Here is a 25,445-nt window from a genome sequence, read left to right as displayed (position 1 = left end):
TGCTGAACGCCAGATGTGATCGGTTCGGGGCCTGCTAGTGTATCAGTGTCAGAAGCAAGAAACGATTAGGGAGACAAGATCCCAGGAGGTACTGTGTATTTGGGAGAGCTTCCTGCAGTCTCAATATCTTTTATTCTTTTCTCATTCTGTAATCTAATAATTCACTGTTCATGGATTTTCTGTTTATGTTTTTTACCCCAACCATGTAAATATATTTTTCTGACTTCTGACAATTTCAGAATGGCTGAAATGATTTTTGATCACAGTTTTCAAAAGATTCCCTTTCAAAATATTAACAAAGGATGACATCAGCCTAAAAGATATCATAGAAAATTACAGGCATATGAATACAGTGAGTAGGTTTGTTGTTGTGATCACAGAAGTAGGTCAAACTGTCAAGTAAATGGCTGAAAAACTCTTAAATTTTGCATTTTTTCTTATGAGGTTACTTGTTAATTTAAAGACCATGACCATTGCATTAAATTTCTTCCTTATTGGTATGAATTAGAACGGCTGTATTATTTTAAATCTGGGCTGGGATGTGAATAGAGGAGGAGGTAAATAGTTGAATCCCAGTGAATTTCAGGTGGATTGGGCACTGTGGCCCCTTTGGAGTCCTTTGAAAATCCAAGGTAGGATTGTTTCATTTTTAGTGATTCCACAAGTATTATTCTGTGAGTCTGAAGTTCATATACAGTCGCAATCTGTTTGCCCAAATATGGTCAATAGAAAAGATAAACTGGTAGTGCCAAATTCTACTGCAACTTTGAGGTAGTTTATATCTTGGATAGAAAAAAATTACTGAGGCTTGAAGTACAAGGAGAAGTGAATAACTCAGTAGGTACATGTTGGTTGCATTTTGGATGTAGTTAGAAAAAGTTGTGGCATGGAAGTAAAAGTGTCTTTGGCACAGTGTATCCATCAATCATATCTATGTAGAAGGCAATTTGAAGAATAAATTATTCTTACCTTACAAGGCATAAGTTATCTTCAGGTTCCTTTTATATACATTGATACCAATGCTCAAACATGGGGATTTTTGATAATCCCTGGAGGATTTTGATTCTGTATTGGTAATTTAAACAGGTGTATTATCTTCATGCTTTTTAAAACCATATCCATTTACCTCAGTGCAACAGTTTGAATTTTTAAGATGAGCAGCTGTTAATCTTAATTAGGTGAGAAGTATGTGTTATATATTTATTTTTATTTTCATAATCCTCTGATTTTGGAGGTAAAAGAAGACATGCTTGTCAATGTAGAAGGTTTCTGACTTCTTTTTAGTGCTCTGCCTTCTGGGACCCTATTTAGACTCATTGTTTGAGTCTTTAGGAAAAAGGAAGTGTAATAACATTTTACTAATATATTACTAAATATACTACTGTACATGAAATTTATGGCACAAATAACAAATGATCTTTTACCATACAGTTGCAGCTTAATTTAAGCACATGGATTCCTAACAAGCAATATATAACTGATGCAGCTGAATAGTGTGCTCTAGTAGTTGTTTTAGTAATGTGGTGTGTGTGAATGCCTTGTGGAATTTTATTTTTTAATGAATTAATATTTCCACTGACTCATGTGGCCACTAAACTTATAGTAAGAAGAAGTATTATATATCTATATTGACTCTGCAAAATTCTCTTTTCAAAAACAGTTTCCTACATATTAAATTTCCCTCAATCACTTAAACATGTTCTTACCTTTAATAATAGCAACAACAACAATAATAATATGCTTAGTTTCATTGGTTTCAGTGGAGCTATTCATATGTTTAGATTCTATTCTGGATTTGTCTGAAGTGCACAGCACCTTTTTTCCTGATGAAGATTTTAAGTGATTGTTAGATCAAAGTGAAGGTATACAGCTCTTATCTGTTTTACAGGATTGGTATGTGAATTGTAAAAGTTGAAAAGCGTACTTTTTTGGCAAAAAGTAAGGAGGGGAAGGGGAAGAAACTGATTTTACACTTAATATGACTCAATTTGGGTGTTGAGTAGCATGGTCATGTGCATATTATCCATGTTTTTATACCATCCCTGCAATGTTCATTGTTCTGTAGAGCAAGAAATACTTCTTTTCTGTGAGCAAAAAATAATGCTGCTTTTAAATGGAATTAATTTAATTTGGTTTAGAATTAAAACTGACTTTCAAACTGGCAAGTTGTTCCAGAGAACAGACTCTAAGCCACATAATTTTCAGTTTCCAGAAATCGTATGTGACAGTTGGAGATGTACTTCTTCCTGTCACATAAACTAACAATTTATATTAAAAGAGCCTTCTTGCTCAGGTTCCCTTCTTTGCTTTTATCAAGGATTTTTTTTTCTTAACAGACACATTTCAGCTGCTTATAATGGCAAAAAATGAATTGTGCCAATGAGAAAATTGCTTCTTACTGTTCTAATATGTGCAGACATAGGTTGAATTTAGAATATTGTTAACAGCGTGTTACAAAGCATAAATAGGGACCTACTGAAATTGTGATTTCGTGTTTTTCTCAGAAAATGCAAAATCAGGTGTTTTTCGTGAAGACCGGTGGGCTTTGCGATTTTGATGGGCTCAGTGCAAAAAAGCAAAAGCAAACTTACCATCAAGCAGAGAAAAAGGCAGGAAGACCTGCAGCCTTGAATCACCAGAGGGGAGGGGTTGGGCGTTAGAGGGAGCAAATGAGAGGTTGAGCCTGTGATATTGGCTTAGTACAGGCGCCAGTCCAGGGCTAGTCAGGGAAGTGACAGGGTTTCAGCGCCATCTTTTAAACAACCAGAGGCATACTGCTGCAGCCTGAGAAGGATTGAACTGGATAAATAGTGAGAAGAAATCCTCCAAGAAGGCTAACTATGTTTCAGCTCTGGACCATTCAAGGCAGTATCCATGCACGCAGATAGAGGAAGACTGTTTTGTACCACCTGCAGCGTGTCTCTGGATGTGTTGAGGAAAACCAGTATGAATCAATACTTAGAGTCCAAGGCACATGTGAAGGAAAAGGCTGCTGCAGCGTGAAGGTCAGAGCAGGAAAGAAGTGACTTAGCTCTTTAAAAGGACCGTGGAAAGCAGTTTGCCATTTTCCCTTGTGCAGGCTTTCGCAGCAGCGAGCATCCCACTGGAGAAACCTGATCACTCTAAATTAAGGGGCTACCTGAATGAAAACGTGCTGAATGCTGGCAGTTTTCCATGTGCGAGCAAGCTTCGCCTAGACTGTCTCCCTGCAGTGATTTCTTGATGTGTACAGACCACTAAGTCTGCAATGGCAAAATATGAATCCTTCTACATTGTGGCCAGTGAAGCCACTGACCTTCAAGATAACTATGTGCTGAACATTTTATTTGTACCTGGGAGCTGGACAGACCAGGACCTGCCTGTTTGTCAAACAGAGCCAGTCCACCTCACATCTGTCAATTTTTCTAGTGTCTCTCTGGCTGTAATGAAGGCAGTTGTCAACTGTGGCTTATAATTTAATAAGATCTCAGCATTTGTGTCAGATAGTGCCATGTATATGTGCCAGACTTTCTCTTATGCGCTCTGTGGTATGATGCCCAACACAGTTAATGTAACCTGCAAAGCACACATTCTGTCTTTAGTAAGTTACATTTGGCACGTGCAGTTCCCTGATGTGGATAACCTGGTGTCCTCCTTCAAGAAGGCCTTCAAGCACTGTCCAGGCCATAAGTTCCAGTACAGGAAGTCCCTGTCCAGTCAAACCATATGCAACCATGACACTGACCCTGTGGTCATAAGGTGGGATTTGTAGTTCAGAGCGATCCATTACCATGCCAAGCATATGCAGTAGTACTGACAGTTTGTGTGCGAGGAGCTGGAAATCACACCCAGCACACAGTGCATGCTTAAGCTACACAATCTCCTGGAACAGGGAGACATTCAAGATTAAGTTAAATTTGTGGCAGAAAATGCAGCCCGGTTCATGGAGCTCCTAATGTGGTTAGAAACCCAGCAGGCTTCGATCCACCACACACACAACAAGCTGATGGTTTTGATAAATTGGGTCAAAGACATGGCATCACAAGAACTGTCAAGCTGTCATCATGAAAACCAGCAGGGAAGGGACCTGTTTCAGGCAGTAGCTGTGAATCTAAACCAGTACTACAGGTGTGACTCATCACTGCCACCATGCCACCAGTACTACAGGTGTGACTCATCACTGCCACCATTGTTCAGACAACCAGCTGGCTTCTTTTATTTAGTGCTCTTTGTATTTTGGACCACAACCACGTGCCTGTTCTGAGTTGTAACCCTCAGCTAGTGAAATCAATATCTGGTGGCAGAAAGAGCATGACAAGGAATGTGCTGCTTATCTGAACTTTGTCAAAGAGTGCAGGATGCCTGTGCCTATGTTTGTGACTGTTTGTGACCACATCTGTACGCCCTGGCAAAATGCTGCCTCACCATTCCAACCAGCTAAGTGGATTCTGAGCATGCAATCCCACTGTAACAGACAAGTGTTCACCCCCACAGAGACAGAGGGTGTCAGCAGCAGCTGCTGTCTCGCCTTTAACAGCTAGCATGAATTGCCTGTCTCAGGGCTAGCATTGAATATTGCTGAACTCCTTTCTACAAGGTCATTAAAAAAGTAAAATGATGGTATTAGTTACAATTCATCATGCATATAGCTTGAATTTCATAAGACATTTCAGTTTAGAGTTTAACTGAATGCTTAGATTGCTTAGTAGCACATTAATTAATGGCTTCTGCAGGCTTAATCAGGGTAATTATGCCACAGTTTCAGGCCATCTGCCAATCTATGGTGAGGAGGGGGACTGCTGGGGCTCCTTGGCCAATTGGAGGCATGGTGGGTGGGGGGGCACCTCTGTGATAAGCCTGTGAAAATGGTGGCCAGTGCCACAAGCAGCTTGTGAAATCATCCACCTACCATCTTGACTTGGGTGGGTCCCAAGCATAAGGTATTAGTAGATTACACCTCAGTTTGATGTGCTCCTTTAAATGCTGTACAGCACAGTGAGAATTTACCAGGCTGGGGAAGAAATCTGCATGGCCACATTTTACTACTAGCCAATTGCCTGTCAAGAATGATAGGGTGAGCGGGTGGGGATGGAGCCCCATGCCCCTGCCCCACCAGTCTGGGGCCACTCCCCCCTTCCCTCCTGCTGCTTGAGGTCTGGATCCACTCCCCCGCTCTTCGCCACAGCAGCAGGGGGAGGGGAGGAGCGGGCCCGGGCCCAATGTTGGTGAGGACCAGGCCTGAGGATGAGGAGAAGCTGGGCCGCCATGGTGGGGGGAGAGCAGTGGGCCTGGGTTGATTCAGCGGCGGTGAGGGGACGGGAGGAGTGGGCTTGGGGCCAACGTGGGGGAGGGGGGGTGGAGGAGGAGGCCCTCTCCTCCCCTCCCTCTGCTGCTGCTGCGGTGGGCTGCCTTCTTCGCTCTTTGGGCTCACTCTTCCTCCTCCTGCCTCCCCTGCATCGGGCCTGGGCCCACTCCTCCCCTCCCCACTCCGCCATAGCGTTCCTACTCCTCCCCCCACCCACATCTGGCCTGCTGGCCTTGCCCCCACCCCACTCTGTTCTCTGTGTCCCCGCTGCCACCTCCTGTTGGAACACTTATTCACACTGATTGGCTGTTTCAGCCAGCCAATCAGAGCACGAATAAAGCATTATGGACAGACAGACAGACAGATTAATGCTTTTATAATATTAGAATGCTGGTTAGTAATGGAAGGAAAGAAATCTGTGTTATTTAACTACTTTGCTTTAAAAATTGCTCTGGAGAAATAGAATTTGGAAGGGTTCAGCAGAGTTATGTTTGGGGAACGGGTTTGTTTTCTTTTCACTAAAGTCTCTTGTATTGCTGTCACCCTTTGGAGAATTGTCCCCATTAGCTACGGTAATTAGGGACTCCACAGTAGGATTTTGATGCCTGCTAATAGTTATTCTCTCTTTAAGACCTTTCTAAATGCACCCGCTACCTCTACCTGTAATTAAAAGCAAAGAGGTCGGCAAATCCTGATTAGCATCCTTGTTGCTGCAATCCTAGAATTTAAGGAATAAACGAATCTTGAGCTACTCATTCAGCTACAACGTAGAGTGATAGCACTGGTAGGGATTTTGGGGTTCTGCCTACTATTGCAGAGGCAAGATAACCCCTATCTAAACCATCATTGCTTCTCAGTGCTGTTCAAGGTCTTGGGTTGCATGAAGTAGCAGTTCAGACGGGTGGTTTGTAGGGAAGCAGGTATCCTTTCCATTTCAGAGTATGGAGAAGGCTGCGAGAGAGCATGCTTGAGGAGGGGAGGAGACAGTTTTATGTGATGGTCCAGGTCCACTGGGAGGAATAGGGAGTGCAAACTAGGTAGAAGACAGAGGAAATAATGGGAGATCATTTATAGATGTGTTTTCAAGCCAGAAGGGACCTTTAGAGTATCATATCTGATTCTTCTGCTTTACAGGCTCCGCTTCTCTCTATAGTGAGCCCGGTAATTGGTCTACCTGAATCATAGCTTGTGTTAACTTAAAGCCTATATTGAAGCTTATGCATCTCTGATTTAGTTAGTCTATAAGGTGCTACTCTACCCTGCCTTCTGCCTGACTTCAGACTAACACAGCTAACTCCTGCTCTCTGAAGCATAGATTTTCTTTTTGTGCCGCTACTTGTACAGGGGGATCAAGTCAATACTCAGTTGTCTTTTTTAACTATATAAGTCTCTAACTGAAAGGCATTTACTGCAGACTCCAGAGCATTTTCCTGCTCCTTCTCTGGTTTTCCAACTTCTTTTAAAATTTGAACACCAGAACTATATATGGTATTTCAATTTTGGTCTCCTCCTTGCTTCATACCCAAGTAAAATCTCCCCTCTCTGTTCCTGCTGTCCCTTGTTCATACCTTCAAGTATCACATTAGGCCAGATGTTGGAAATGCTTTCTGGGGGTGTGGAGAGGGGAGAGGGTAGCACCAGGATGACCTAGCTTAGGTAGGAAGAGGGCAGGCATTAGAACCTAGCCACCAGTGGCAAAAGTCCCACTCCATCAGAGCTGGTAGCAACTAACAGCGATGCAACACAAGCAGTGCTCTCCTTCTGTTGGAGCCCCAGGTAGCTGCCTGTGGTAGGGTGCAGGGAAAGCCCCCACTGCTGAATGCTACTGAAGACATACTTCTTCAGGTCAGATTCAAAGGCTCAGCAGGTCAGATTTAGTTTGAGACAGGTTGCTGACCTCTGCATCAGACCTTTTTTCACAAGATTTTGCTAGGGGCAAAACTGGGGCCTGCTGATTTTCTTTTATACAGGTATATATAGTCAGTTCTCCTCAGTCAAAGCTGCATATGCTATATGAGAACCAAATTGCATAAACTCAGTATTAAAATACATTTGCATACCTATTAGATAGGGCGATGCTTATTCCTAACCTTTGGTACTCGAGGCACCCCTTGGAAACTGCCAGCTGTTAGTTTTCACTCTTTTTGACTACAGAAAAGTAATAGAGCATTTTTTCTGTTGCAAAGATCTCAGAACAACAGGTCAGAATGTTTTTGACGCCATGGATTCCTATTTAAAATCACTGGACTTGACTTGTGAATCATGTTTATACACCTAACAGTGCTAATATTGTGTGGCACCCTGCATCACCCTTACACTCATCTCCCAACACCCCAGGGTGTCATAGTATCCTGGTTGAGAATCACCGCTTTGGTAGAAAGCGTAGGAATGCAGATCTCTTTTCTGTTCAGAGACTTTCAAAAATGGATTCAGCTTTGTAGTTGATTGTTATAACTTTATCAGTATCTCTGTTCGTGAAGCAACAAGCACTCGTTTGGATGTGAAGCACCTTCTGGGTCATGCTTACCCAATAGGTATGTCTCTCAAAGACATTTGTAATTAGTCAAAATAACTGAGATAGCTGAGGCCTGAGTGGCTTTTGTAAGTTGATGGGTATCGTTGCTTTTCTTCATGGTGCTTCACTGATTGTGCACTTAATCCAGATCTGCAAAGACTTTGTGTTTATGCTGAATGCTCCTGGCCCTGACCCAGCATGACAGTTCGGCCTGTCTTCTGTCTGTAAGGAGCAGTGGGCTTTTCAAAACTTCATTAGGCACCTAATTCTCATTAAAGTTAGAAAATGTCATGCCAAAGTTTAACCTATAAATATCAGAACTGCACCATTTCCCTATTGTCCTTCATTTTCCCCCTATTATTTCAGCTTAATTACATGATTGAAATTGCTGTCTTCACCATATCCCATAGTAAAAAATGTTTTGTTTGTTATTGAGGATATTTTCTCTCTTATGTCTGCACGTGAAGTTCTCTCTCCTAAACATAATTTTTTAAAAATTTGTATGATAGGTCAGAGAGAAAACAGTTAGCAATGATTTTGGTAGCAGCAATGACAGCATAAGAAACAGCTATGCTACTGGATGAGGCACAAATTTTGTGAGTGATATCATTTATTGGTGGGTGATATATTTTTATTGGTGATATCTTTTTAACTGCACAGTAAGGATAGACTACTGTATGTTTGCCCTTTCTGCACAAATACCGGAAAAATCTAAGAAACTGTTTTCTGTTGTGAAAGATGCTTCATGTCAGTTGTAGAGGCTGATGGCCAAAATCAATTCAGTGTCCTTTAATTTAAGTCTGAGAAATATTAGTTCAATGGTGCATGTTGTCTGCACTTTTGTTTACTCTTGTCTGATTCGTAAGCCAAGTCTGCCTGATGCTGGGGAAGCTTTGTTTTTTACCTCCTGCATGACATGGATTATAAAAGAAACATGCTCTTTATCTATGTTGTGAAAATTAAAGCATTTTTCTTTCATTTTTACTGTTTGTTCTGAGGTTACAGTTTTTTTCCCAGAAAAATAAATATACATTAGAGTTTCTAAATTAGAAATCTAAAAAAACCTCTGAAAGTGCAAGAGGATTATCAAACCCACCAGCAAAAATGAAGTACCAGACTAGTGTTGTATTACTAAAAAGTTGTGTCTTTCTTTTTTTATAAGGTCTATTTACTATGAATTGTTGTTATATATATATAATGTTATGTTTCTGGCCAGTAGCTCAAATACTCCTGCATGGTTTGAGCAGAAATAAATGTTATCCACTTGAAACTAATATTTGAAAATGTATGCTTTGTCTTGATGTTAATAAGCACACAGCACTCCAAGAAAAAAAATCTACATCAAGAAATGGCTTGTATAACTGATTTCATTTGACACATCATTTTTTTTTGTTTCATATGTCCAGTATACCTTGCATTATCAGTGGCTGATAGAGCCAAGAGTCTGCTTTGTAGTTTGTAGTGCCAGTCTAGCAAAGTTTACCATAGAATAAATCTGCACATATATTAATCTGTATATATTTATTATTATTTATATTGTTGCAATGTCTGGACCTGGGATCCTTATTCATGGGCTATAGGACTCTACTGTACTAGGTGTTGTTCAGTTTTACAACAGAGAAATTACAATCTAAGTATGGGGCAAGAGACAACGTGCTCTGGGGTGGGGGGAGAAGGGAAACTTGAATTAGAGTGGCTCTGAGAGCCACTCTAATTAAAGCGCCACTGTGTCTCATGTATCAGTGTCCCTGTGCTTAAAAATTGCAGCGGGAGTGCTTGAACTAAAACTCATTGAACAAGCTATAGTTCAAGTGCCCTTGTCACCATTTTTAGGCTCGGGGATGCTGATACACAAGATGCAGGAGGCCGCTGGAGTGTGGTGAATGTCATGCTTCAGCAGACTCGATTAATTGAGTCTGCTCCAATGTGTTGTTCGGAGCAGTCTCCACACTTATGTATACGTGCCCAGAGAGATGGGGTTAGAAGGAAATGATAACGCAGTATCAGTCAGCATGTTAGGCAGTGATTTCAGTACTCCAGCAACCTTGTTACTGCCCAGTTTTGTGTAGGTGTTGCTGCAAAGGAGAATTTTTAAGGAAGGATATCAAGCAGGGATCAGCAACCCCCAGCACGTGCGCCAGAGCATTTGAGGCCATTTTCCTTGGCATGCCACAGCCGACCCGGCCTCTGGGAAGCTTCTGCCAGCAGCTGCCCAGAGCTCGGTTCAGCTTTAGCTGGGAGGCTGCAGACAGCTGCATGGGGCTCCACAGCCCCGGCTCCAGTTTTGTGGCTGCAGCAGGTGTGCGCACACCTCTGGGTGCATGGCTTGGAAGGGGCCTGGGGCAGCGCAACCCTCTTCCTACCCCACCATCCACTCAGGCATGTGTGCAGTTGCCACTGCCATGGAGCTAGTGCCAGGGATTGCAGAACCTGGCATAGCTGTTTGCAGCCTTCCAGCCGCCTGCTACAGCTGCCTAGAGCCTGGGCTGGCTGTGGAAGGGAGCTGGGAGGCTGCAAACAGCTACGTTGGGCTCCAGAGCCCCGGCATCAGCTGCGTGGTGGTGGCAGGTGCATGTGCAGCTCTCAGTGCATGGTGGGGAAGGGGCTGGGGCAACGCAGCCTCTGCTCCTCCCCTGCCATCCACCCAGAGACATGTGTGCAGCCACTGCCAGCAATGAGGATAGGGCCCCTTGTGGCTCCCCCATCTCTGGCATGCCAAGTCAAGGCATGGGTGGAGGTTGGGATGATTTTGACAGTCTGGCCAAAAACATTGCTGACCCCTGATATGCTAGGATTGAGTGTTGACAGAATGGACCTTGCAGTAAATGAGGATGGAAGGACAGTAACCAAGGGTGGGGGAAGAGTGAAGCCTAGAAAGAACTGACAGCTATAACAAGGGAGGACAGGGCTCAGAGCAGATGCAAAGTTATCAGTGATAACAGCTTGAAGCCATGGAAAGGCCATGATGTGCTGTGCTGAAAGACAATAAATGGTATTCCTATTCCTCCCTCCCTCTTTCCTGACTGCCCTGTTGTCTTCTCTTCTTGCTGGAGCACCACCCGGTTTCCCTTTCTCCCACTTCTGTGCCACACTGTGCCGGCCTGGAGCTAAGGAAAACCAGTAAGCTAACTGGTGATCACTGCACTTATAAGTTAATTAATTGTTTAAGCTTTCAGTCCTTAAAGTCCAGCACTTCCTTGTGACCCAGTTTAGGACAGGAGGAGAGAGATTTTCTCATGAAGAGATCCAAATGTCTGAGAGCCAGGATATGTAGGGAATGAGAGTTTGTGGATCGGTTTGATCATTTAAGGAATGGTGAGTATGGTCCTATAGAGCAGGTGTGTTGGAACAAAAGAGGGGTGAGGGTAAGCAGGGTGGGTATGTGAAAGACATGAAGCGTGTATGTGTTTGAGAGGAGGAAAGCAGAAGGAGCAGGATAGATGTTGTGATGCCATATAGTGAGAACCATAGGTAAGTGGTCAATGGACAAGGAAACAGTCAATTATTTTGGAACTTTTGCTAATAGAATATTATTCCATTTAAAGCCAAGGGAACTGGGTTTAAACACCATTATTCAGTAGAGATAACTTGAGAATTTCAAGTACACCCCCCCTTCCCCCAATAAGGCCCTCCAGAGATTTAGGTTCAGAAAAGCCTTGTTTCTAGTTCACCTATTATGCATCTAAGTGGATTTAGGTGGTGTGAGTTTATTTCACCATGTCTGAGTGCCTGAAAATGCATCTGCTTTTCCAACCCATTATGTTTTGCCCTTTAAAGTGAGTCACATAAACTATCAAGGGGGAGGACCCACCCACCTTTTGCATTAACCGCTGTCAGGAACTTGATCAGGGTGCAATACAATCACACTTAGATGCACTTACACAGCTAAGAGGTGAAATAGAATCTGGCCCCTGATTTCAAGCTTAGGTGCTAAATGCTGCCCTTTCCCACCTGGAGCATTTCTGAGCTCTAGTTGCCCAATTAATTTTAAAGATAGGCAGGGAGGCACCCATATCCACCAAAGTCCCACTTAAGGTACCTGACTGGGAAGGTCGTCACTTCTGCTTCTTGCTGCTGCCAGAAAAGCTTTTTCCCTCTCACTAGGAGCTGTCCAGTATCTAACCCCTGAGCCTGTGAGTTCCTGCCTCTAGCTGAATCTGATCTAACCATCCTTTTAAGGATCATTGCCATACTCCCAGGGGCAGAACTAAAAGATTATGAGAGCAGTAACTTCGAACACACACACAATTTTTGCTGGACTGGCAGCAGTCACTCCCTCAGCTCATGTGCTGTAATCATACTGTGGCCTGGATTAAAAGAGTGCATACTTCCAAATTAAAAAATATCCTGGATCTTCTGAAATGAAAAGGAAAAGATTGACTGCACAATAGCCGAAAAATACTGTGCAGTAGTGCCTTGCAGCACGGATAACGCTAATATGCTACTGCATCGCATTATTAGGCTACTGCAGAGTAGTGTCATCTAAAAGATGTTCGCCGGTGCTACTGCTCAGTAACTCTAGTTACTGCGCATTTATTTAGTACTTGCTAATACAAGTATTAAATAAATGTGTAGTAGTAACTGCACAGTAGCAACTCATGTAGACACGCCCCATGTGTGTAATTCTGTGGGGGTTTGTTTTTTTGTTTTTTTTTAAAGATACTTCTACTTCATAGTATAAACTTTACAAAATCTTCACTCTTATTATGATTGTGGTAATATTACAGAGGAGGTAACATAATCATAGTTAAAATGAAGATTTTGCAAATGTTAGCCCTGTTTCAGAACTGGCTTAACAGTGTAAATCTTTTTGGTTTTTCTCTCTTGTCTATTGTGGATGATTTTCCCCCCTTCTCCCCTAAAGCCAGTGTTTCTTCCCCTCCAATGTACAGTGCTTTGCCTAGGTTACTTATTGCCTGTCTCTATCTGAAGGATGCTATTTTGAGACTTGGGGGAGTGAAAGTGAGCTAGTATCATGATACTAGTGCAGTTAAAACCAATGTAAAATGATTAAAATATGGTGTGTGTCTGGAAAAAGGGGAAAGAGGGTTAGAAAAGGAAAAATAGGCAAACTGGTCAAATTGGGAAAATGTTTTGTGTATAAAAAGGGCTGTTCTTTAAAAGGGAAGAAAATTGGAGAAAGATTACTCTTGGAGGGGAGCCAACCTCAGCAAATACACACTTAGCCTTAAGAGTTAAACTATATTTGATGATGAAGAGTGAAATGGGCCTAAATACAGATATCCACCAGGAATGGGCCTGAGAAAATGTTGAATCAGCTTCTCATATGAGCTAGACCTAATATGGTTAATGTCTTCTGTGAAAGCAAACTTGCAAAGGAATCTGCTGCTTTGGAAGCGCACTCTAGAAAGAACATAGGGTGCATGTGTGTTGGTGGTCCCTGAAGCCAGTGAGCAAATCAAAGCAAGCTTAAAAATCAGGAAAAGCTCTGCTGTGAAAGAACTGTAGTAATTTAGCCTCATAGTAAGTTAGTAATAGGAAAAATAAGGGTACAAGTTGGATCAATTTAAATAAACCAAAACTATTCTTCAATCACATCCCCAAGCTGGGATGCTCTCAGACTCTGTTCTTGTTCAAGGGAAGGACTTGACCTGTGTGTATGCAGTGATTCTTAAAGTGTCTGTCCTTCTGACTGAATATCTGACAATAAACTAAGAGTTCTCAGTGGGTTAATCAGGAAAGCTAAGATGACACAGCTGAAGTTATGAAGTTAATGCAGAAAAAGCAAAACATGTTCAAGCCATGTGTGAAGTCTTTCATTCCACAATAAAGTGGCTAAAGTTTGTTATAGTTTAATGCTCCTTGCAGGTATTTTAGTCAGATTAGAGACCAATTTATAGGTGTCAGAAGGTTTGTAACTGCTTTCTACTTGGTTAGATGCTGTGCAGGTGGGGAGGATGCCTGGGATAGGCATTATATATGGATAATTGTAAGAGTGCTGGCCATCATGAAGCAAGCATAGGAGGAGCCACTCTAACTGTCATTAAATATAAGGTGAGATTCTGCATCGGATATCTCAGTCCCAAGGGTCCATTATATTGTCTGTTTGTTACTGCAGCTCCTTGGTATTGTGATGATAGAAGTATATGCAAACACTTCTGAAGTCCTATGTTTATATTAGGTTTACTGGAAAAACAACAAATGAAGCTGTGGAGATCAGGAAGGACTTGCTATGTGTGAGGTCAGACAACCCAGTAGAAATAAAAGATTTTGTTTACTTTTACACAGTCTTTTTCCAGAGGGTGCTTTTTTGAGGAGGATGGGGTACAAATACACAAAACTGAATAAGTCAGTTGTTACAGACACCTGCATTCTGAGGCAAGAACCAGAAATTACACATAAACCAGTATAAGTGATCGGAAACTGGTTCAAATCTGTAACACAACAGAAATTCAGCGTGTATAAACCACTTTCAAAATGGCCAAAATTGGTTTAAGATAAACTGGCTGGATGTAGTATCAGATTTAACTGATTTAGGTTAAATCGGATTATTGAACTTCTGTCTCAGATCCCCTTCAAATTCCAGCTGTCTGCTCCAGCCAAGAAGGGAGGTGAGCTCTAGTGCCCCTTTGGCTTCTGGCCTGGGCCGCTGCAGGTATGTGGCTGTTTTCTGGAATTGAAAGTGAATATCTGTTCACTTGCTTATCAGTTCATCTATGCAGCTTAGACCCACCTGTGAAGATTGAATTGATTCAGCCTTGGGCTTTTTGTCTGTCTGTACTGAGCCGTGAGTGAACAAAGGATAAAGAAGGGACTGTTAAACAGGGATCTCAGGGCTAAACATATGCTTTCTTTGCTTCCAGGAGACCACAGGCTGATCCATCTGAGCAGATGTTTGCATATCCAGGCTCCCCAGGTAGTGCTGGACTAGCTTGCAATTCACCTGTGAATTCTTCACTGAGTATCTGGTGGCCTGCGCACAAACAGAACCATCTGTTCAGTTCTGTCCTAATCTGTGTAGACCTGGAAATGGCCAGATGCTCCTAATTGTTTCCACAGTTTGGCACCTTGTGCATTCCAAGCGGTATGAAAATTAACATAGCTACTTCTCCTGGTTCTGCATGAGGCTGGCAGATCACCAAGTACTTGTTTAGAACCACTGGGATTAGCACTCTTTATATTGCTGGAGGAAGAGATCACTCATACAGTATCTAACCATTAACTTATACAGTTTCTAAATCTTATAGTTCCTTTCAGCACAGCTTGTCAGCCTGTAATTGAGACTGACATTTTCAGTGACCAAAATCCAAATGTTTGTTAGCCTTAGTGCACATAGTATGTCCTTACTTGTTCTGCAGGGTTCATATGTGCTGAGACATTATAATAACTGTTCTTAATGCATTTTGTGTGAAAATTCTGACTTAAGAGAAGACACTTGTGGGACAACACAGTTAATTTAGACATGTTCCTCAGGGCCACATGCTCATCAAGGCCGTAAGTTTCTTCAAATTCCTTCCTCTTCACCTTCTGTTGGGAGCTTTTTGGGAGTTTCCCTTATAGCTCCCATGTGCTCTCACCTTTTCCATTTTCTCTCTTTTAAAAGCTTAATTTGTGGCCTTTATTCATTATACCTTCTGACTCGGGACTGAAGGTGAACCAGGGGACGTGACATGCAACTTCACCATTTGTGTGACCTGTGGAACTAACTGCCTGCAGATTGTGCCATTTATATGCCCTATGCTTTCTCCTTCCCTAATTTTGAGGACCGGCATCAGTAAAGAAAGAAAAAATGGATAGAATTCCTTAAACAGCTGTTCAGTGCCACTCCTAGAGGCTCTGCCATTTTATCACATTCTGTTGTATAGTTTTACCCCAGAAATGTAAAGGGAGGGGCAGGGGAAGGATATAAAATGCTTTCCAGGTTCCAGTGACACAAAAGCAATACCTTGTAAGGGATGAGGTACAGGAGGTTTTTTTTCTCCTGTCAGTCTCAAAAAAAACCCGAGTATAAAAGGCAGCTTTAAAAGTGGTTTACCGGGTTAAATATTGTACTGCAATAGAGATGTATTTCCTCTGCAAGCTTGGTTTGGGAGACTGGGGAAATGGTCAGCATTTCTCAGTGTGGGTGGCTGCTGGAACTCATAGCAGAGAGAGGTTTTTACAGGAAGGTGTTGCGTGCAACTTTTGTATGATGTGGATAAAAGCTGGGTCTTGTCACATCTTTGACCATGACCCCTCCCCGCAAATTCCACTACCTTGATAAGAGAACAATGCTACTTTGTGTCCAAATATATTCAAAATTCAGTGCTTCCAGAGCAACAGGGCTGCCAAACCCTGGATCCACCTCAAATGCTGCTTTTGCAGTATACGCTACTGTTGAAAGGATAAAGTAAGTTTCAAGTGCTCAGTGACAAAAAGCTTTGTTAATCCAAAATTAGGTTTCCTGGTGCTCTTCCTTGCCCTTCCGGAATGTCAAATTCAGCAAAACTCAAACTCCTAAAAACTAGAAGATGAAGAGAAGGTATTCTAAACTCAAACGCCTGCAGTCAGTACATACAGAGTTAAGGCATATGCCTATGCAGCTTTAATTCTGTGCCACTTGTCCCCATCCACTAGTAGCTAGTGGAAATTACCTGCATTCACCATGTGAATGGGGGAGAGATTTAGAATGGAGCAGTTTAGCAAGATGGTGACCTGTGGGGGGGTCATGCCCTTATGGGAGGAAGGAGGGACTGAATCCCTCTGCCTGAATCCCTCACCCTTGTGTGTGATCATGGGTGGGGGAGGGGAATGTATGGTATATGTTTAATTTGAGAGGTCCATTATATTTCATTTCAGCACCGCACTGAGTAAGTTGACAGTAGCAGGCCACAGGGGGATTGCCTGCAGTTAGATAGGAGGATGTGGTCTGTGGATTTAACAATAGGTTAGTGAAAGTATAGTGCTATTGGCATGCTGTGAGTAAGGGAGAAGGGTAGCAAAATTTATCTGGAATAGATCAAAGGACTGTAGGGGAAAGGACTGTAGGGCAATCACCTGCTCAGTGTGGGGGTGTCCAGACAAGTGCGGTTATGCGGTATGTGGCGCTGCAAACACATTTGTAGTGCCACTGGTGTTCCCCGCGCTGCAAGGATGCGCTGTCTGAGTGTGTGCTGCTCCGTTTTTTTTCCCTGTGGGTTTTTTTGACCTCTGGATATCCAGGGGTCAAAAAAAAAATGCAGGGAAAAAAAAATCCATGCACGTCTGGATACGCCTTGTGGTTGTAAGGCAAAATGAAAGTGGGGCCTTGTTCAAAGAGGGCAGTTACGATGTGGAGGGGCCTGTACCATAAGAAGAGGGCTTCGTGTTTCTTGCTTTTCACAAGTTTGAATGTTGTTGAACTCCGCATTCTGGAAGGATACTAGTGACCAAAGGCAGTGTTAACACTGTCTCTCCAAAGGTCCTTGTTATTGAACTTTCTAAGTACTTTTTCTAACAGAGAGAAATAGGAGCTGTGGCTCATTTGAAGTATCATGCTGATTTACATCTGGAACATTGCTCTGGCTATGTAAATGTGAAGGATTCCTGTCTTCTCCCCACCTCTCCTGGGCACACTGTTGTTCCAGTGAATGGGGCTTCTGCTCAGACACTGATAATCTTTTTGTGTTTAGCTGGCAAGAGGGCCAGCAAAACTGAGAGGGAGATTATGTGGGTGAGGCTTCATCAGATCCTGGTACCTTCATAGGGGGCAGTTGAGCTCAGACATGCTTAGTTCCAGAGCATAGATTCATGCCTGCCTGAAGAGCTGTGAATATCACATTTAGTTTTGCTATACAAAGTAGATGCCGGGCACTAGCAGGATAAATGTTAAGTGATTACTACACAATCAGAGCCATGGTCTGAATCTCCAAATGCATGCAAATAACACTAGAAGAATTTGCAGTGTTAGTCTTATGCTGTACCCTGATCAGGTACACACATTTTAAGACTCTTTAAGAAGTATGTGAATTTTAAAGCACTAGAGTCAAACTTAAATAGCAAGAGTTTTTAGAAAGTTGTGAAAGGGCCCATTTATCTCAACATAATTATCTCAGCTGAATGAGAACACCACAATGGATATGAATACAGCCTGAAACAGTTATCTCTTGAAGGAGTAACCTGCTCTGTTCATTGGAGTAGGTGCTCTCATCCATGCCATGAATAGCCACGAGAGACTTTGATGTACATCAAAGTATAGTCCTCAGTTCCTCACCCTAGGCTCAGTGCTGTGGGTTTCCAACATGCCTGTTCTCAGTACTGCAGTACTGCACACAGATGGGTTTCCCCATATGCTGACTTACCTGGGGTGTTGGGCAGGACTTCTCCAGATCCCTTTAAATGCACTGGAAATAACCAGAGTTAAGCCTTCTTTCCTGCACAATGCTAAGGCAACAGGGAAGAAGGCTTCATGCATCCCTTTACAGGGAGAGAGTTCCCCAGACCCTAGCGTGACACTAGAGGTGCGAGTGTGGCGCAGACTTTTTTGTTGTCACATACCTCTAGGTCACCCTTTCCAATACCCTGTACCTCCCACCCCACCAGACCCCCAGCCCTTCACCCCACCCCTATTACCTGTCATCACTATACCCTTCCCCATGCAGTGTCCCAGACCTTTTTGTGCTGTTCCCCCTGTTCCTTCCATCTCTTTAATTCTCCCTCCCTTCTTGGCAGGCATTCACAAACTGTTGCACTTAAAAACAGGGTTTTAAATCTAGTGCTCTAAGAATTGACACAATACTCAGTTGATGAATAGCAGAAAGGCTTGCTTTAATAACTACCAACAAGCTACAAAACTAAATGATAGAAAAACAAAATACTTTTTCTTAATATTCAATAAGTGAGCTATTACAGTTCTTGTATTAGCTTAGCTGCAAAGAGATCTTTACCCAATGCAGGCAGGAAGCAGTTCTTGTACAGCCTCACAGCATGGGTCCTTCACTTGTGGCTGGTGGCAAGATGGCTTCTTGATCTTCCCTGGACTGCCCACACCTTGCTGGCAGCTCTGTTTTGCTTCATACTGTTTAATTGTATATCTTCAAAGCATTTTTCCTTGATGGTTGGCAGATTAAAATCTGAACAAAACAGGGAGGAAAAAGGTGACCATCACGTTACAATTGTTAAATTGCCTGGCTTCTGTTTTTGCGTTTGTCTAAGTGTGAAGACCTTTGTTTCTCGCAGCCTTTGACTAGCTCGGCAATTGAATGTGATAGGCCTTGAGTGGTTAAACAAGATGTGTTACCAGACCGGTCTTTGGGTATTTGTTTACCAATGGGGCAAATTTGCAAGAGCTTACCGGTGATGGTCTATTTACAAAATTCCAGACATACATTGAATGACTGAAACATTTGTAACACTTTAGACATTGGATTCCTGTTTGGAGAAATATGAGGATATCACATACAGGACACCTTTCCTGTATTAAATCACCTTTTACAGGTTTTGCTTGAAATGTATATTTAGTTGTTTGTCTTTTTTTAATTGCTAGTTCGATTGAAATGTATATGTAGTTTCCTTTCCTTTTCTAGTTACAGTGGCTAAGCCTCTTTCTCTGGCTTTCTTAGCTTGAAGATACACATGTGATGAGTGTGTCAGGTCTCTGCCAACAATTTTCCTTTTAGAGGAACCATAACTTATTATTTTATAGCATGGGTCTGGTATTAGGTACCACAAGCTCCTTTCTCTTCTACCTAATGGGTTGTAAGCCATTAGCAGAGTTTGATATTCTTTGTGGCAGGCTTGTTACCACAACCCAGTCTTGCCCCAGCCACTGTCTTGCATGTTTGTGCAAAAGACACTGTTCCAAGCTTTCGTACCTTTTCATAGCTAGCACAAGTCAGATTTCATAGATTTCATAGACATTAGGGCTGGAAGGGACCTCGGAAGATCATTGAGTCCAACCCCCCGCCCCAGGGGCAGGAGGCCAGCTGGGGTCACAGGATCCCAGCAAAATAAACATCCAATTTACTCTTAAAAGAAGCCAGAGTAGGTGCTTGCACCACCTCTGACGGCAGTCTGTTCCAGGTCTTAGGGGCTCGGACTGTAAAGAAGTTCTTCCTTATGTCTAACCTGAAACTGTCTTAGAGAAGTTGGTAACCATTTGACCTTGTCATCCCATGGGGCGCTCCGGTGAACAGGCATTCCCCCAGATCCTGATGTACCCCCTTATATACCAGGTCCCCCCTGAGCCTGTGCTTTTCCAGGCTGAAGAGCCCCATGGCTCTCAGCCTCTCATCATAAGGCCTGTTTTCCTGCCCTCTGATCATGCGCGTGGCTCTCCTCTGGACTCCCTCAAGTTTCTCCACATTCTTTTTAAATTGTGGAGCCCAGAATTGGATACAGTACTCCAGCTGCGGCCTCACCAAGGCCGAGTACAGTGGGAGGTTGACATCCTGGGATTTGCTAGAGACGCATCTATGGATGCAAGCCAGAAAGTCATTTTCTTTCAAAGCAGTTTGAACACCTTCTGAGTATTATTCTGTGCTCAGATAACGTTTCTTAAAACTAAAACAAAAATCTAAAAATAAATAAAAACAATAGAAACAGACTTCCCTCCCCCCATCTTCTCTCCTTTCCTCTTTTTCCTGCTTTCAGATTCCTGCCAAGAGTCAAATTCAGACTGATACCTGGCTGAGCATAGGTCAGGTTCATCTGGTTCTACTTGGCCCTTTTGGCTAACCAGTGAACCTTTGCAGATCAGCACGTTGCTTGCCAGCTCAGCCCGCACATGTTTGGTTTGTAAGCTTTTGATGCGTCTTATCTAGAAATTCAGACTCTGTATTTAGGTGTGCTTGTGCAAAAGGTAGTCATTTACTTGATGTGAAACGTGGTAGGTGCTTGGGCACAGTCAGAGCTGTGAGTCAGTCCCAAGGACTGTGCAAATGAATGCTGGTGAGATGTTAGCTTCAAAAAGTGATTTTTTGGGGGAGCTTTTGGTGGAAATAACACCAAGTTTGAACCACTAATCTGACCTGAACCACTAATCTCCCACAGGGCCTCCATTTCTCAACAATCTGGGCAAGCATGAGTTTACTTAGAGTTCACAGTTAATCAGAAAGAGGCATCAGCCTTATCTTTTGGAGAGCTGGCCATCTGCTATAATTCAGTTGACTACAAATATACAGGCAGTCCTTGACTTATGTTTCGAGTTACAATGTTTCGCACTTACGACTTTCATAAATTGACACCCTGTTTCAACTTTACAACGCCAGTTTCGACTTTACAATGCTTGACCCAATGCCATGCCACGCCAGAGAACAAGTTCACTGTATCACTCATCTCCCTGGAGAACATCTGTCCAAACTTCCTTGGACACTTTCTTTAAGAAAGCAGACAAGACTCCAAAAAAACAGCCAAGACTCCTGAGAAGACTCCAGGCAAAAACCTTCAAAAAGTCCAACCAAGAGTCTTTCAAAAAGTCCAGCAAAGTCACCTCAAAGAAGTCCTTCCAAATCAATATGATTGCTATTTACAATATAAATACATTAGTGTAGCTGTTACTTATCTATAATTGATAAAGTACGAAATTCTGGGGTGTTTTTGGTGAAAATAGGGTATCGGGCCTTGGTTCAGGAATCAATCCCTCATTTATAACATTTTTTTTAATGAGAAAATTGGTTCCAAGTTACAATGTTCCGACTTAAGGCGCGGTTTTCAGGAACCAATTGTGTCGTAAGTTGGAGGACTGTCTGTATTTCATTTTATCTGATTTCTCATCTGTCTCCTGTTTTCCGCTGTGTGGTGCAGCTGCTGTGCATCACACAGCTAGCAAATGCCAGGCTATACAGCCAGAGGAGGATCAGTCCTGAGCAATGACTGTTTGCGTGTTGGGTGTGACTAGAGACCAGGGGTTCAAGTGGACATCTTTATACTTTGCTAGCCCAACTGATATTATGCTTTGTGAGGCATTGGTATCTGGTATCAGAGCAGCCCTCTGATGTAATGGAATGGGCTGTACACTGAGCAGCTTTTGGATTTAGGGGAGCGTAAAACTGAGTTTTATGCTATCTTTGTATACTCCCACCATTCTAATGTAAACTGTGTGAAGTTTCTGACAGGATCTGACCCAAAATGCATCTTGCCTGAGCTCAGTGCTGAGCTGTTGCTGCCTTCTCAAGGTGACAGGTGGCTAAGGTGTGATGGCAAGAGCAGGAAATGCCCTTTTTGCAGCCACCTTATTACCCCAGTAAATAATCTGAGGGGAAGTTGCTGCTGGATAAGGAGACCAGGACTAGGGGTTCATTGGTATCCCTCCTGGGCTGTATGGAAGGTAGATGTGGAGGGATGTGAAGAACCCAGATTTCAACTTTTTGGCATTGTGGGGCAGGGCAGGTCTACAGGTTGGATTGACCCCTGTATGCCAGAATCTGGCCCTGGGCCTGGCACTACTCCCTCCCAGGACTGGTTCCCAAGGTCCCAGCACTGCCCTCTCCACTGGGTTTGGTCCCTGGGGGGGCTCGATATTGCCCCTTCTCATCTTGGTGTGCAAGGATTGGGTCATGGTGCAGCCCCTGCTTGCTGGGATTGGGCACTGAGGCCTGGCATCACCCAGCATGCTGGGATTGGGTGGCTGATCCAGGGTACAGGACCTGGGGTTCTCCATGGGTTTGAAAATTGGGCATTGGGGGAGTGATGCCAGTGCTCTGGCTTCATTTGCTGCTGCCAAATTTCTGCATCTGTGGGGAGCCCTATGGCCCAAATCTGTGGGAATGATACAGCCCTAGTCTATATCATTAGTGGGATTGATTTAGCATTCATGGTCTATATCATTCCTACAAAGCCCCTTATTAATGCTAGATGAGTGAGACCAGTCTTGATCACTTTTCAGAATCCAATAGATATGCCCTATTGTCTGGCATAAAATGATGTTTCTCTTGTCATAATTTATGTTCACTTGGGAAAAGATTGTCATTTGTACCTGCACTTGTTAATGCAACATAAATTGTTTAAAGAATAACTGAGCAAAGGACTTTGGGAATGAATTATAATCTCAAAATGCCTTTTGGGATCCATTATTTTATGTGATGCATATTTATATAAAAATCTTTCTTCTTGTCTGTCTTGTCTTTTCTTGTTTCTTTCTGTGTTGTTGTTTTCTATCCTCTGTTTTCATTACAGAAGATCCTTATGCTGAGGCCTAGGCATGTTTATTCTTGTTCTCCCTTCCTTTGGTTTCTTCTAGCATACAAAGATTAAGAACTGAAATTGAGAAGCTGGCTGTACCTCCTGTAGAAATTTGTGGCAAGAACTCAAGTTTAAAATGGCTTTTCTTTTTGCAATGGTTAGGCTGGTCAAAGATTTCAACATCACTTCCTTTGTGCTTGTCTTGTTGATTTCTTTCTCTTTTTTTTTTAACTGTTTACGTTCTCCAAAAGACTTGTCACTCGTGTTTTGTTATTTGTGGCTTTCTTTGAAATGATTAAATGTTAAAGTATTTTTCACTGTTAAGTGTTAGCAGTAAATATATAAAAAGCTGGAGTTTAGTTACATTTTTTAAAAATACACACAGGATTTCATTATACATTTATTTGAGTTAATCATAATACAGATTAACTCTAAGGCAGATTTTTGCTTCAAATATTAAGGAAGATGGGTTGAGCTGATGATTATACTGTGTGGCAGAGTGTCTTAGCTTCTCTGTGCCTCAGTTTCCATCTGTAAATTGAAGATAATTGTTTGTAAAGCACTTCAGGAAACAATCTTAGAAATTGGTCTAACACAGAGTTAAAACATATGTATATATAATCTAACAAAGAATTAAAATATATGTATATATTTTGCATATGCATGAATGCATACAAAATTCTGCAAACCATCTCTGATTTGTTTGTGTGGTGAAGAAAAGTAATATAATTGCACTCCAACCTTTTATTTGTTTTAAAATAAAATTCAATAAAATTATAATCCAGTAATTAGGAGGCAGATATCTGGATGTTTGGTTTGGAGGCTGTTCATTGCTTGCACTGGTGGTCAGAGTCCTTGTGATGTACCAGATTTAAAAAATCCCATTAAAAGATCATTTGCCTGTAGCAGCCTAGGACAGTGGCAAACATTGTTTTAAAAATTCTTTTTTTTAAATCAGAAATTTAATCCAAAAGTGTTCCATCAAGCATTTAGACTGTGTTTGGATTTTAGTTAGTTAAAGGCCACCAACTAAAAGAGTTAACAAATCCAAGAACTCGTAGATTATTTTTAGTATATTTTGGTTGTTGCTTATGTATGGCTAGATCATCAGGAGTCCAAGATGTGGAGAGAGAGTTTAAATCTTGTCTACACTGAAGTCTGTTGCAAAACTCCAGTTGACTTCAGTGATATTAGTCCTCCCCTGAAAATCTGAGATTTCTCATGCTGATACTTATATGTTTGTAGAATTAGTTTCTTTATGGACAGTTAGCTGAGACAGCCAGTGTCCATATTTTTGTGTGCAGCTCACAGACAAAATTTTAAAAATTTAACCCATATTGTCCATCTCCACATATTGAGTCTCTAATGCAATAATTGTTGTAAAACACTTTAGAATGCCTTTCTGTATTGTTTTTTCTATAGATTGTGTGTCAGATTGGGTCATGGATGTATACTTTTCACATATTTTAACAGGCTTTTTTTTTTTACATTACCTGATTTTCTATAACATGGTTATCGACAGCAGTTGGTTAAGTTCTCTTCTGGTCAGTCCCATGACAGCCAACCAGTATAACATTTTTATTAATTTGTCCTTTGCTTATAACTTCATTCTTAAAGGCAATGGAACCTAACTTCTAGTCAGCAGCTATTTCCAGCTTATGTCCAGGTTGGCTCAAAAATTCCTACTATTGATAAGGTTCAGGTAAAAATATGCTTTTTTATCTCATAATTGAAGATTATTGAAATCAGTGACTCTTAAGTTTCAGGGTTGATATGTAAAAAAAAAAGTCCATCTTTGTTCTATGTGTGATGTGTAGAATTACCCTTATTTTGGGAGACTGAATGATGAAGCATTGCAGTATCCATCCGTCACAAGATGGTGGACCAGAGGACAAGGGAAGAAATGACATCTTGAACCTTTATTATGGGAGGGAGTTTGAGGTGTCATGGTTTCAGCCTTGTACTAGCAGAATTTTCTTTGGGAAACTGGAAGTCCATAGGCCACAGTTGAAAGATAGGCAGAGCTTGCTGATTGGAATTGAGAAGGCAAAGGTAAGTCTGGTGTTCATATCCTAGCTAAATGTTTCAAAGCTTTGACATTTAAAAGTGTTTTTTGTTACTTTCTAATTGCTTGACTTCTAAAACTTTAAAAAAATAACCACACGTGTAAATGATACATTGACATATAAATGTCTCAATTTAAGTAAAAATTACTAATCTGTAGCAATAACTTCCTTTGTTATGAAAGTAAAATCCAGTAAAGTAAATTAAGCAGAGTAATATATTTATTTTTAAAATAATTGATTTAAAAATAGAGCCCCAATGAATGCATCTGCATTGTAATAAATTCCTTGCCGATAAGTAAATGATCTACCATAGCTACTCTAATATATGATGACCCTGAATATAAAATGGCCCTTCCAATAATTAGTTTCTTTATTTGGAAAATTTATAAATCTGTTATAATTATCCAGGTATAGAATCTGATTATTAGAGGTTTGCCTCAAATTTGTCCTCCTTTCCTCTTCCCCTCCTCCCCCTCCCCAC

The 25,445-nt window shown here is 41.9% G+C and overlaps 1 protein-coding gene across 3 annotated transcripts in view; it reads left to right on the top strand.

Annotated features, from left to right (window-relative positions):
• Window positions 1-25,445, top strand: part of JAK2 (Janus kinase 2) — a 127,027-nt gene continuing 101,582 nt past the window's right edge. For all 3 annotated transcript variants that reach the window (XM_025206206.1, XM_025206203.1, XM_025206205.1), the window contains exon 1: window positions 1-88. The gene's annotated coding sequence lies outside the window, so the exon portion shown is untranslated. The remainder of the gene's footprint in view (window positions 89-25,445) is intronic.

Source organism: Alligator sinensis, unplaced genomic scaffold (assembly GCF_000455745.1).
Source record: "Alligator sinensis unplaced genomic scaffold, ASM45574v1 scaffold392_2, whole genome shotgun sequence".
Classification (NCBI taxonomy): domain Eukaryota; kingdom Metazoa; phylum Chordata; order Crocodylia; family Alligatoridae; genus Alligator; species Alligator sinensis.
This window is presented reverse-complemented; position numbering and strand designations above follow the sequence as displayed.